This window comes from Heterocephalus glaber, unplaced genomic scaffold, assembly GCF_053883595.1.
Source record: "Heterocephalus glaber isolate CG9 unplaced genomic scaffold, H.glaber_assembly_v1.0 deba00001613, whole genome shotgun sequence".
In the NCBI taxonomy this organism is placed as follows: domain Eukaryota; kingdom Metazoa; phylum Chordata; class Mammalia; order Rodentia; family Bathyergidae; genus Heterocephalus; species Heterocephalus glaber.
This window is the reverse complement of record NW_028258384.1, coordinates 2,450,972-2,463,602: the sequence shown is the minus strand read 5'-3', so window position 1 is coordinate 2,463,602 and position 12,631 is coordinate 2,450,972. Positions and strand designations below refer to the sequence as shown.

General features: G+C 40.8%; 1 protein-coding gene across 4 annotated transcripts in view; it reads left to right on the top strand.

Annotated features, from left to right (window-relative positions):
- Nucleotides 1–234: 234 nt before the first annotated feature.
- The window catches only part of Nexmif (neurite extension and migration factor), a 158,674-nt gene continuing 146,277 nt past the window's right edge, over nt 235–12,631 (top strand). Inside the window, exons 1-3 of one of the 4 annotated variants that reach the window (XM_021246500.2) lie at nt 235–352; nt 1,140–1,350; nt 4,020–4,113. The gene's annotated coding sequence lies outside the window, so the exon portion shown is untranslated. Of the gene's footprint in view, nt 353–675; nt 1,351–4,019; nt 4,114–12,075; nt 12,180–12,631 lie in introns of those variants that run through there. The other 3 variants (XM_087196592.1, XM_013066564.3, XM_004867497.4) reach the window with 3 other exon arrangements.

The following is a 12,631-nucleotide window of genomic DNA, read 5'->3' as shown; positions in this document are numbered from 1 at the left end:
GGGACCTAGACCCTGAAGTTAAGGGTAGGTTGACTGGTTAGATGCTTGGTAGACTAAGCCATTCAAATATTCTTCCTGAAACTTCAGAGCGTCCCTCTCTGCACACAGAACTGCCCTCAAAGGCATGGGAGAGTGGTGTCCGGCTTTGAGTCTGCCCAGGAAAGAATGAGACAGTGGCGCGGTTGACTGGGCTGGCTGCAAGAATGCGAGTGGGGGACAGGGTGGGGGTGGGGATGGGGAGTGCGCGCCCTTTATGACAGGTGGCCGCGCAGTGCGCGCTCCCGGGCGCCTGAGGAGAGGGGAGGAAGGGACAGAGTGGGAGGGCGAACATCGAGAAGGAACCTTAGAGAGGGTAAGAAGAGAGCGAGAGGAAAAGGGAGGGCTGTGGTGGGGAAGGAGGGTAGAGGGGGAGCGCGTCCAGCAAGAACAGCCGTGACGGAGGAAACAATGGCAGGGGCAATAGCGATGGTGGCAGCTGAGGCAGCCCTACTCTGGGCACCTTTCTGAACGGGTAGAGGCAGCTCTGGGAGAAGAGGGGAGCAGGCAGTGCCCGCAGAGGCTCTCAGAAAAGCGGCAAAAAGAGGAGAAAGGGGGGAAGGAGGAGGAGGAGGAGGGAGAGGAGGAGGAGGAAGAGGAGGAGGAAGAAGAGGAGGAGGGAGAGGAGGAGGAGGAAGAGGAGGAGGAGGAAGAGGAGGAGGAGGAGGGAGAGGGAGAGGGAGAGGGAGAGGAAGAGGGAGCGGGGAGAGAGGAGGAGGGAGAAGAGGAGAGAGGAGGAGGGAGAAGAGGAGGGAGGACCAGGCAGGGGGAGAACCCGGGAAGCAAAACCAGTAGCATCAGCAGCAGTAGCAGCAGACACCACCACAGCAGTAGCCATAAGGACAGTAGCAGCATTTGGTAATAGCTTTAACAGCGACCGCGGCTGTAGCAGCCGCCCTTCTCTCTCCCTGTCGCGGACGCCCGCAGCCACTGCACAGAGCGAGCTCTGGGCGCCGCTCGAGCAGCCCGCTGGAGAGGTAGCCCCAGCCTGAGTGAGTGGTGGTACAGGCGAAGCTCTGAACCTAGGAGCAGCCGGAAAGCCACTGAGGCTCTGAGTTTCAGAGCCTGAGCCTGACAGTTCTGAATCCATCTAATCCATCTAGCGCGGCAGCGGCTGTGAAACCTGAGGGAGCCAGGGTGACAGGCGCGTCCACCTGGCGGGCCCAACGCACATAGCTGAGGCACAGCAGGCAGCGTCGGCAGTAGCAGTAGCAAAGCAGCGGCGGCAGCCCATCCTTGACTGCGGCCGCGCCAGCTCCAGAGCTCGGTGTCTGAGCCCGCCCGCAACGTGCGCCTCAGGAGTCGGCCTGTGAGGTGAGTATAAGCGCTGCGACCCAGCCCCCGGGCCTTCTCTCCAGCTCCCCGCCCGGCCGGGGTGGCGGCGGCAAAGGGTGAAACGAATTAGGGGTAGATGAGAGAGAAGAGGAGGAAGGGAAAGCGGAAGGGAGGACGTCTGTGTCCGAATGGCGTGCATGTATGTGTCTGTGTACGAAGGAGCGAGGCCGTGAGGGTGAGATTCCAGCTCGCCAAGACCAGCACTGCAATCTAGGAAAGGCCTCTGTGCTAGAGCGGGAGGAGGGGGAGGGGAAGCGAGCGGGCCGGAGCCAAGGCGATCATAAGCACACAGCAGGGCAACTGGAACGAGCCGAGCGCTGCCTCCTTTTGGGTTGGTGCCGAGAGAGCCTGACCGGGAGTCCGACACTGCGCTTCAGTTGGAGCGGGAAAACCCACGCAGCGGCCTCGGCTGGTGCTTGAGCCAAAGCCGTAAAGGTGCGAAGCCGCTTTACCAGCGCTTCTCTCTCGCCCACGGCTCCCGTGCTCTCTGGGGGCCTAGAGCATCACAGAGTGTTCCTAAGGTGCGCACTGACAAGTGTAAGTTTGGGGCCTGACCAAGCCTTGCCACGCTCATCACCTCTGCGGAAATTGGCCCACTGCCCTGCCTGCTGTGGGAAGCAGTCAAACTGACGCTTTCCTGCGAGGCTTCTGATGCTTCTCGCTGCCACCGCGCCTGCAGGTATCAGTCCTTTGGGTCTCATACACCCTGTGGGGCAGGGAGGCCGGCAAGCGGGGGTGGGGGGGCGGCTGCTGCTCCAGGAAGAGTGGGGAAACCCCGAAGCTGAGTTGGCGCCCTTCAGCAGAGGAATCCAGCGGTTTCAGCATGACTGCTTCTGTCTCTGTGATTCGTGAGGGACCGAATCACCCGCGCAAGGTTTTCTGTCTTTTCCGAAGTTAAAAAAAATTGTCTCCCCTTTTCTACCCCAGCACTCTTTGATTTTTGTCGAGCTTCTGGCTGCATTTTGGAATAAGTGGGTCTCATATTTTGCCTCTGTTTTTTTTTTCTCTCAGCATATTGTTGAATTTTGTGCACAGCTGTACACTTCGCTATGTAACATTTTCCCAACGTTCTATTTTTTAGACTGTTACCTGAAAGGCATGATTTGGCGGGAGGGGGGCTAGAAGAGCTGTTTTTAAAAAGCATCTAAAGGACTTCAGCCCTGGGATTTGAAAATCTCAGTTGTTTTAGGTGGAGGAACCCTGTGCTGCTAGTCCGTAGAATATTTTGCTTGCTGAGAAAGGGTATTCCAGTGGCCTTCTCTGAACTACTAGAGACCATTTGGATTTTGGGGAAGTGAATCTCTTTTACATCTTTTACACATAGGGTAACATATGACCAAACGTTTTATTTACAGCAGTGATGTTCTTCTGGCTGAGGAGAATTTACACTTATTGAAAATATATTTTTAGAAGGGAACAAAAAAGCCTTAAGTAACTGTCACTTTACATATTAACTGGGAAACTGGCTAATCAAACAAAACTGGCTGAGTGTCTGAAACTGTATCCCAGTGAAATATGTGGCTGTGAATATAATTAACCATCTGTCTAGTGAGCAATTTAAATTTGGGCTGGTACATTTTTATTACAGTGTCTAATTTCTGGAAGACTTGTGCATTGTACCCAGCAATAATAACAGAAATGTATTTGCTTCTAGGTCAACAATTCACTTGTGTGGTGATGAGATTTCGTTCCCACCCACACCTTTATATTTTTCATAGTGCCCTCATTCCTTGACCTGGAGGTCAAAATGAGTCTCTTGTTTTTGCACACGACATATTTAGAAGAACCCAAACCATCTCTGGCAGCTAGTGATTGGATTTTTGTTTCTTAGAAATACTTCCCAATTATTATACTTCCCACAAAACCTAGATAGATTTCATGCAGTTGAATTGAAAAGATATGATCTTTGGTGCACATGTGTTTAGATAGGGTTTAGATTCAACAAAATTTATAAGACTTGGAAGTTGATTCCATTTACTTTCTCTTATTCTACCTAATTATTTTGCTAGCTTTCCCCTAACTGCCCTGAACACCGCACAGATATACACTCAAAAAATCACATCCTTTTGTTCTTTTAGTCCGTTAACAGCATTCAGCTCTGATTTTAACAATATGTCAAGAAACTTCTTTTTAAAAAATCAGAAGTGGAAAATATCATAGCATAAAAAGACATTGTGGATATTTTAAAATGTTCTCTATGGTATAATTTTTAACTTGAAAGCTATTACTAGCTTGGAGGATACAGTTTGGGGGGAAGACTAGATTTCATAGACTTCCACCAAATAGCTATTGTTAGCATAGTTAAAATGAACCAAGACTTATTTGCAGTAGGCTTGAGAAAATAATTTAAAAGAAAATACTCATAAAACAAATATTTGCCTAAATTACAGCTCTGATAAATTGGTAACAATTATATAAACACATAGCAGAATTTGACATATGTCAATTCTGTTAAATAAATTAACCTGTTCAATGGTTAAATCTTGAATTCAGCAATGCTTTTTAGCGTGCGCACACACACACACACACACACACATACACACACGCAAATCAGTAACACCCTGTTGCCAAAGTCAAACAAGTGCAGAACCCTTTGGCTTTCTGTTTTCCTCAGAGTCTGTCTCTCTTCCTTTTTCTTTTTTCTACAGTCTTCTACCTGTAAGCTACACAGAGAAAACAGAACTAAAGCTGTGCTGGTATTACCTGTGTTTAAAAGGTGGGAGAAGAAAGACGAAAAAAGTGGTAAGTGCTGGATTTAAAACATCTAAATATGTGCTCATGGATCCCTGACACAGTCACTGTGGAGATCTTGGTCTTACTGAGGTATTAGCTTAGAGGAGGGGCTGGCTTAATCAAAGAAGCGTTGATTGCCATGTCTCTCTTTCTAAGTGCAGTTCTAGACATTATTTTTCTTCTGTTAATCCCTTCCTAAGGGGAGAAGATTCCAGCTGGCCTTTGTGTTGCATTTAAACTTACCTATCTGTTTTCATATACATCGCTTTAAGTGTTCCTGCTCTCAGTAAACAAAAGGAGAGAAAAATCAAACTGGATGGTGGGTGATAGGGAAGGGAAATGATTCACTAAAGAGTATGACCTCCTTATTTTTCCAATCTTAGAGATTTCAGATTTGGACATTTTTAGTTTTATTTTGTTGTGCTTTCTTTTACTTCCTCTGGCTGGGGATTTAGCTCAGCGGTTTCACCAACTGCTGCGCAAGTGCAAGGACCTGAGTTTGATCCCTGGTACCAAAAAAAAAAAAAAAACGAAAGAAAGAAAAAAGAAAAAAAAAGTCAGCTCTTTTACTTCCTCTGAAAAGTTGCCCATCTGCTCCCTGATAGTTTCTTCACCAGAGTACCTTTTCAAACCCAAGGTCATTGGGTTAGGCACAAAGAACTTGTCAGGTTTTCGAGGCCACTTCTCCAGGGCTGCTTGAAAACAAAACAGAGTACTGGACAGGACCACATCACTTAGGGGTGACTTTCAAATTTACACCTTTTCTGTTGTTCAGAAAATTTATTTGTAGGCTGGGAAGAACATTCCTCTCTTCTCAAACAACACTGGCCTTGTGCAATAGTAAGCCCATCACAACCTGGAGAAATATGGTCTGGATGTGGTCATCTGAGAACTTGGAGGGTTGAGGGAAGGTGCCTTTTAGTGATGGTACGGCCTTTTCTGGACTAGCCCCGGTAAGGATGAAGACCTTTGTCTCTCTCCTGTCCAATTCCTCAATGCCCACAGTGATTCACAGGCCTCTGCTATGCTCTTTTGGGTCTTTTTATATAGATAAGTGCTATGATCTGATGTGTTTCTTTTCCTTGTTCTGGGATGAAAAAGCAACTGAAGTTTTAAGACCAACTAATGTGCTCACAAGTATTATTTTTTTTCCAAAAAGGACTTCATCTTATCCATCCCCAGTGAAGTGATTTTGATGTAAACAATTATCTATTGTTTTCTCAAGCACCCCCAAATCCCATTTAAAATTTCAGCTTCTCTCTCAGTAGCCCCTTTCAAGGGTTAAACAACTGGCCTAATCAAGAAGCTGCTCCTGATGTTTGCCAGAGGCTTGAGACCAAGATTATGCCTTAGGCCTAAATGCTGGATTTTTACCAAGCCATCCTCCATCAAGAACAGGCACAGAGATACATTTCATTTGGGAGAAGTTAAAGAATTTCCTCTATGAAAGACTATAAGTAGAATGACCATATGCTGTGTTTTTTTCTTGTTATTCTGGTATACTTGTTTCATTCTCAAAAGTGTTCCAGTTTGGAAAAAATTCTATGACCACCTTAATGTAAGCTACCTTCAAAGGTGACTCAGAGAAACTCTGTTTCTTGACTTGGGGAGGCGGTTATTTTTGCAAAACTTTGTGGAATAATGAGATTTATGGAATAATAATAGTTCTTTAACCCAGCTAAGCCCATCATTTTCTTAGCTAAGAGGCATTTCTGGAGAAGAACCTCAGAAATGATTCAGTTTTTAGGCTCAACAGAATTGTGTTATTAGATGTAAAGACACTCCTGTAAAACACACTAGAGTATTTGCACATACACATGCACACAAAGAGGTGCATTTGCATCCTGGAGAGAATTCATGAAAGAATGATAAGAGGTAATAAGCTTAAAGCTTATTAGGAAAAAATTTAAATTTAGGAAGAACATCCTGTCTACAACAGTTGTGAGAAAAAATATAGTGCTAAGGGAAGTACAAATTCTCTTTTCAAAATATTTTTAAAGGTGCACAAGCAGCTCTGTCTGCATGTGGTCTTGTTTTTTATATATGTGGTTTTCCATTTGAATTTTCTGTAGTAGACAAGATGATCTTTTAAGCTGCCTTCCAGTTCTAAGTATCTAGGATGGACTTTCATTTATCCAGGGCAGGAGTGAATGAAACTATGGCCCACAGGCCAAATCTGGCCTACCATGGAAAAAGAAATAAAGCAGACAAGAAGAAAGCATGGAGCCTTGTAGAGTTGTTTTTGCAAATATTTCAAGCTTCTCTTTCTTTGATTGAGCTTTACTTCACCCAATGTTAAAATCAGTCTACATTTCATGACCATACATAAACTAATATCTAGGGTTTAGGAGATTGTCTAGAATCTGGTGAACTGGCAGGAGAATAACCTAAAAAGTGAAATTCACAAGTGAATTTGTTTGTTTGAGTCAACACATCAATAGTTATCTTTTTTCCCTCACCTTGGTAGTTATCTAAATCTTGTAGAGCTACAAAATTCTTTTTGCTCTCCTTGCCAATATTTACCATGTTTTTCCAGGCACACATGTGATTTATTAACCCAGAGGCCAGTATTCAGTGGTTTATTTGAATGGAAACCCAGTGTCTCTTTAGTTACTAAATAACTGAAATACATTCTGAAGATATGCTGCTTTACTTGGTAAAGGGGTAGAAAAATAAGGCCATCACCATCTGGCTCAGTGGTCCCTAACTTCGACATGACTGCCTGTGAAAATTTGATGGCTGCCAATGGTATTCTCTTCAGAAAAGTACATGTTTACATATATAATATTTGCGTACATTTTCAGGAAATCTAACTATACATTGTGAGTTAAAAGCCTCTGCACTAAGACTTTCTCCAGTTGTTTGTTACACAGTTCTTGTTGCATAGCTGTTATGGTCACTGTAGCTTGAAATGAAAGCCATGAAAATGATTCTCTCAAGAAAAGCATGTTATTAGCATACTTATGGTCCACAGCCCTCAGCTACTGTTACAAGTATTTTTATGATTAGCCTTCATAGACATTTTTTATTATGAAAAAAAGAGCCACTTAGCAGTCACTTGGACATTATTGTTCTCAACAGAAATAAGTTGCCTAGTTTCCCCAAATCTTTGACTTGTCAACTCTCTTAAAAGTGTTTGTTCAGCTCTCACTTCACAAGTTAATTACTGATATACAAAATATATTCCATAAAAGCACACTCATGTTAAGCAAAATAAGCCAAACCCAGAAAGACAAATATCACATGTTTTCTCTCATGTGTGTAATTTTGGGGAAATGGGTTGACATGAAAGCAGAGAAGACTATTAAAGAGAAAGGGGATTAGGGCTGGGGACAGGAGAGAGTGAAGGAGGATAATAGAGGGGATATAATGAAAATATGTTATTTGAATGTATGAAAATGCCACAAAGAAATACATTATTCTATATAATCAATATAAAAAAGCACACTTCTGATCACATGCCCCTTCTATTTCATGTCTTGCTATCTCCATATATTTCCCTTATCCAAGGTGCGGACAAGAATAGTGAACTCTTCCCAGCCATACCTAACTAATTGTTAGGTATGGTAATGTAGTCAGAGAGGGAAGTGACATATTAGTCATCCTGTAGAGATAACAGAATTCATCCTGGAGCTCTAGCACCATATATTAAATGCAAAACTCTGTAAGCTCTGCAAACGCGAATATATGCCACATCTGTGCTTTGCATTTAGGATTAGTAATATATGGGATGCCTATCAGTGAAAAAATGTTTATTGCTTCTTGTCCTAGCAGTTTGGGGTACTGCAGAGTATGAGGATTCATACAATTCTAAGGCTGTTTACTAATTAATTATCATTTATAATTCAATTCAGCAAATATTTATTTAGTATCTACTATGGAGCAGAGAAAAGAATAAAATGGATTTCTCCATTTTATGGGAAATTAGTGTTGTTCTTAGTTGGGTCTTTTTTTACCATCTGAATTGACACTACCCCTTTGCTAAACCAGTTCATTTTTCCATTGTTCCTGTATTCTACATAGCAGGAAATTCCTTGGCAAATAAGCATCTTTAGCTGGATTGAGACAAGATTTCCAGACTCTGTGGCACAAATGCTTCTGTTCTTATACTGTCATTAAATGAGCAGGCCTTATTTAATAGAGTTAATGTGTTTCTTTTCCCTGTAATTTTGAGGCAAGATTTTTATTACTGCTATCATTGGTGATGTGGAATTGCAAATAGCATTAGCCATGATGTACTGGCTGTTGCCTTAAGATTATACAGAATTATTGGCTTCTGACTAATGAATTGCATGTACACTTCAAAAAGCCAATTGTCCATCTTGTAATAGGTTTGTTGTTAACTACCTGGTTGGTACCTGTGTTGGTTTTCTACTTTGGCTGCTATAACAAATTACCACAAACTTGATGGTTTAAAACATGAATTTATTATTGTGTAGTTCTGGATTTCAGAAGTCAGGAGTCTGAACTAGGTTTCACTGGACCAAAATCAAGATATGGGAAGAGCTTCCCTCCTTTCTGGAGGCTCTGGGAGGAGATACTCTTTCCTTGACTTTTCCAGCTCCTAGGCACTACTGGTATTTCTTGTCTCATGGACACCTTCCATATAAAAAGCCTTTAAAGGAGGATTGATTCCCCACATTTATCACTTTAATATTTTTCCTATCATTGTATCTCTTTTTGTATCTCTTTCACCAACTCTTACTTTTTGGGGGGGGGAGGGTACAGGGGATCGAACTCAGGACCTTGAGCTAAATCCTTGGCTCCAACTCTCACTTTTCTACTTCCCTTTTTCACTTATAAAGATGGTTATAATTATTTTGGATCTACCTAACTGGGTACTCTCTCCATCTAAAGGTTAGTTGACTTGCAGCCGTAACTTTCTCTGCAACTTTAACTCTTCTTGTGCCATTTAAGCTAACATGTTCACATGTTCTGGGAGTAGGATATGAACATTTTTGGAGGGCTATTAATCTTTCTATCATGGTGAATTGATTTTTTTCTTTTGAAATAATTATAGATTCACATGAAATTGAAAGGACAGAAAGGACTTGCATACTCTTTAGAAAATTTCCCTAATGGCTACATCTTGTGTAGCTATAGTATAATATCAAAACCATGAACTTGACATTGGAACAATGGATGTGTGTACTTCTATGTCATTTTACCACATGTTTATCCTTATATAACTATGACCACAATCAAGAGAAAGTACTATTCCATCACCACAAGAGATCTGTTGTACTACGTCTTTATTATCTTTATAGTCTGACCCTCAACTATCCCAAACCTCTGCAATCATTAATCTATTTTTCATATCTATAGTTTCTTTATTTCAAGAAGTTATATAAATGGAATCATAGAGTATGTGAACCCGTCAAGTTTTTTTTTAGTCAGCATAATGCCCCTGAGAATCATCTAGGTTGTTTTGTGTATAAATAATTAATTCCTTCTTACTATCAAACAGTATTCCATAGTATGATTACATCACAGTTTGTTTAATCATTCATTTATTGAGAGACATTTTGATTATCTCCAGTTTTTTGTTACTACAAATGAAGCTGCTATGAACACTAATTTATAGGTTTTTGTGTGAACATACATTTTCATTTCTCTAGGAAAATTCCTAGGAGTGTGGTTGCTGGTTTGTATGGTAAGTGTATGCTTAATTTTTGAAAAACTGAAAACAAGTCTTCCAGTTTTTAAAGAAAATATTTTAAGAAACTTTTTTAGTGTCTGAATATAATTTATTACGGTCTATTAGTATTATATTATACGTTTAAGTAATTTATAACAACTTTACCTCTCTTAAGTCACTTTACCCTCCCCCATTTATAATTATCTTAAAACATTTCCTCTAACATATTTAGAACTACACCAGTATTGTAATTTTTGCTTCAACTATCCAACATGATTGAGAAAACTTACTTTTACTCTTTCTGTTGTTCTTTTTTCTTTCCTGAGATTAAAAAATTCTTTATATATGTATGGTTTTTCTGTTTAGATACCTTCTGTTTTGGTTTATATCTAGATATTGCCACAGGCTTCATATGTGTGTAGTTGGGGCTTTTAGAAGGTAATCCTGGGGGTGATGTAGCTGACTTGCTGTTAGGAAGTAGGGTGTTGTGAGAAGAAGCAGGTAGGTCACTGGGGTTCTGACCTGAAAAGGCATGTCTCCCTTCCTGGTTCCTTTATTCTTTTTGCTTCCTGGCTGCCATGATGTGAGCAGCTTTCCTCCCTCCAGACCTCTACCATGCCATTTCTGTGTTTAAGCCTGCCAAACATGGACTGAAACTTCTGAAAGATAAGCCAAAATAAACCACTCCTCCCTTAAATTGTTGGTGAGTGTTACAGTTTGGGTCTAGATGTCCCCCCAAAGCCTCATGTGGTTATAGGATTGATCTAGAGTGTGTGAAGCTGGAATTGATTCATGATGCAATGCTAGGCTCAAGGGCACTAGGATTAGGGGTGTGAGTGCTACCCTCCCTAAGTAGTCTGGATAAGATAAAAGGGGCAAGGAGACGCTGTTAACTCTCTTGTTACCTTTGCTGCCTTGTGTGTACCATGTTGTTTCTGCTCTGCCATGTCTATTTTTCGTCCCTGCCCTGGAGTTGGCTGATTATGGACTGAAATCTCTACTAACTGTAAGGCAAATAAACTCCTCCCCCTTTAACTTTGGGTGTCTGGTATTTTGTCTCAGCAAGGAGAGAAAAGTAACTAACACAGTGAGGTATCATATTCCTGCACAAAAAAAAGTGACTAAGAGACTTTCCTTTTGCCATTCTTTTAGTACAGGGTCGCTAGCAACAAATTCTCTTAGTTTTTCTTCACATGATAATTTCTTCATTCCCCATTTATCACTGAAGGATATTTTCACTGAATATAGGATTTCAAGTAGACAGCTTTTATCTTTTAAAATGCTTGAAAAAATGGCCATTTCTTTCTAACTTTCATGGGTTCTAAGAAATCTGTTGATCTGCTGTGATTAGAATTGTTTTCCCTTGAAAATAAGGTATTTCTAGCCTACTGCTTTTTCCTCTTTAGTTTTTCCTCTTTAGTTTTTGGAAGTTTGACTATGATGTAGTTTGAAATGGAGTTCTTTGGGTTTACCTACTTTGAGATATAGTCAGCTTCTTGAATCTGTAAGTTTATGTCACTTGCTAATTGGGGAAAGTTTTCAATGATTATTCCTTCAAATACTTTTTCTTTCCCGCATTTTTCTCCTATCATTCCAGGCTTCCTTTGATGACAGAAAAGTTAGAATTGGTTTTAGCCCTACAGATCCCTGAGGCCCTATTCACTTTTTTCCCAGTCAATTTTTTCTTTTTTATTCAGATAAGATCATTTTTATTCTACCTTCAAATTAACTGATTCTTTTCTCAATCTTCTCCATTCTGCTGTAGAGATCATCAAGTTTTTGTGTGAATTATTATATTTATCATTTCTTTTTTCTTTTATGAAAAAACCAGAATTTCATAACAAAATAACAGAATAAGAATAGTTAATGCACTGTGAATCATTATTTTCAAAGTAGTTACTCAGAGTACAAGACATAGGGAAAAAAGATTCTCTCTTACAAAGAAGAAACAAACAGGCATTAGCGCAAAATTTCTTTTCAATGAACTGACAGAAACTAAATTGTCATTTCTAAAATTTGCATTTGGTTTGTCTATATATGGTTTATTTATTTGATGAGACTTTCTATTTTTCATTTGTTTTGAAAAATATGTTAGCATTTATTGAAGTGTTCTTGTCATGGCATTTAAAAATCTTTGCTAATTCTATTATCTCTTTCATCTTGATTTTGGCATCTATTGATTACCCATTTCATTCAGTTTGAGATCTTTCTGGTTCTTGGTATGGGAAGTGATTGTTTTTTAATAGAAATTTGGACATTTTATAGTACATTATGAGACTTTCTACCTTATTTAGACCTTGTGTTTCAGCCTGCTTTCTCTGACATTTCTCCAGCAGGAGAAGAAAGTTGCTGTCTTGTTTCTGCCAAGTGGAAGTAAAAGTCCAGATTTCCCATTCAGCCTCCTTGACACCTGGAGAGCAGGGCTCATTACTGCTGGGTGAGAGTTGAAATTCAGCTACATTTTAAGTGTATGATAACCACATAGGAATAGTTGCTACCATACCGAATAACATTTATATATAACATTTTTAATCACTGTTCAAGAAAGGGTGGGGTTTGGAGAGAGTGTACAGTACAGTAGTGTGCTAAACTGGAATAGAGATTGGGGTTAAATTCTGTGGCACAGGTGAAATAAACTGACCTATTTATTGGATCTGAGGTCCAAGAATGGGAGCAGGGGTGCTATGTGTTCTAGAGAAATATGGGTACAGGGAATTTAGCTGGTCAGTGTGGACCCAGCAGAGTGGAGTTGATATCCATAGTATTAATCAAATTCTTCCTCTCAAGCCTGGTAAGAGAAGTGGAGTGTTATATTGCAGATTCTAGTGCCACTCTATTTGAGGAGAAGAAAATTCTTCCTTATTGGGGAGTGAGGCAATTAGATTGTCT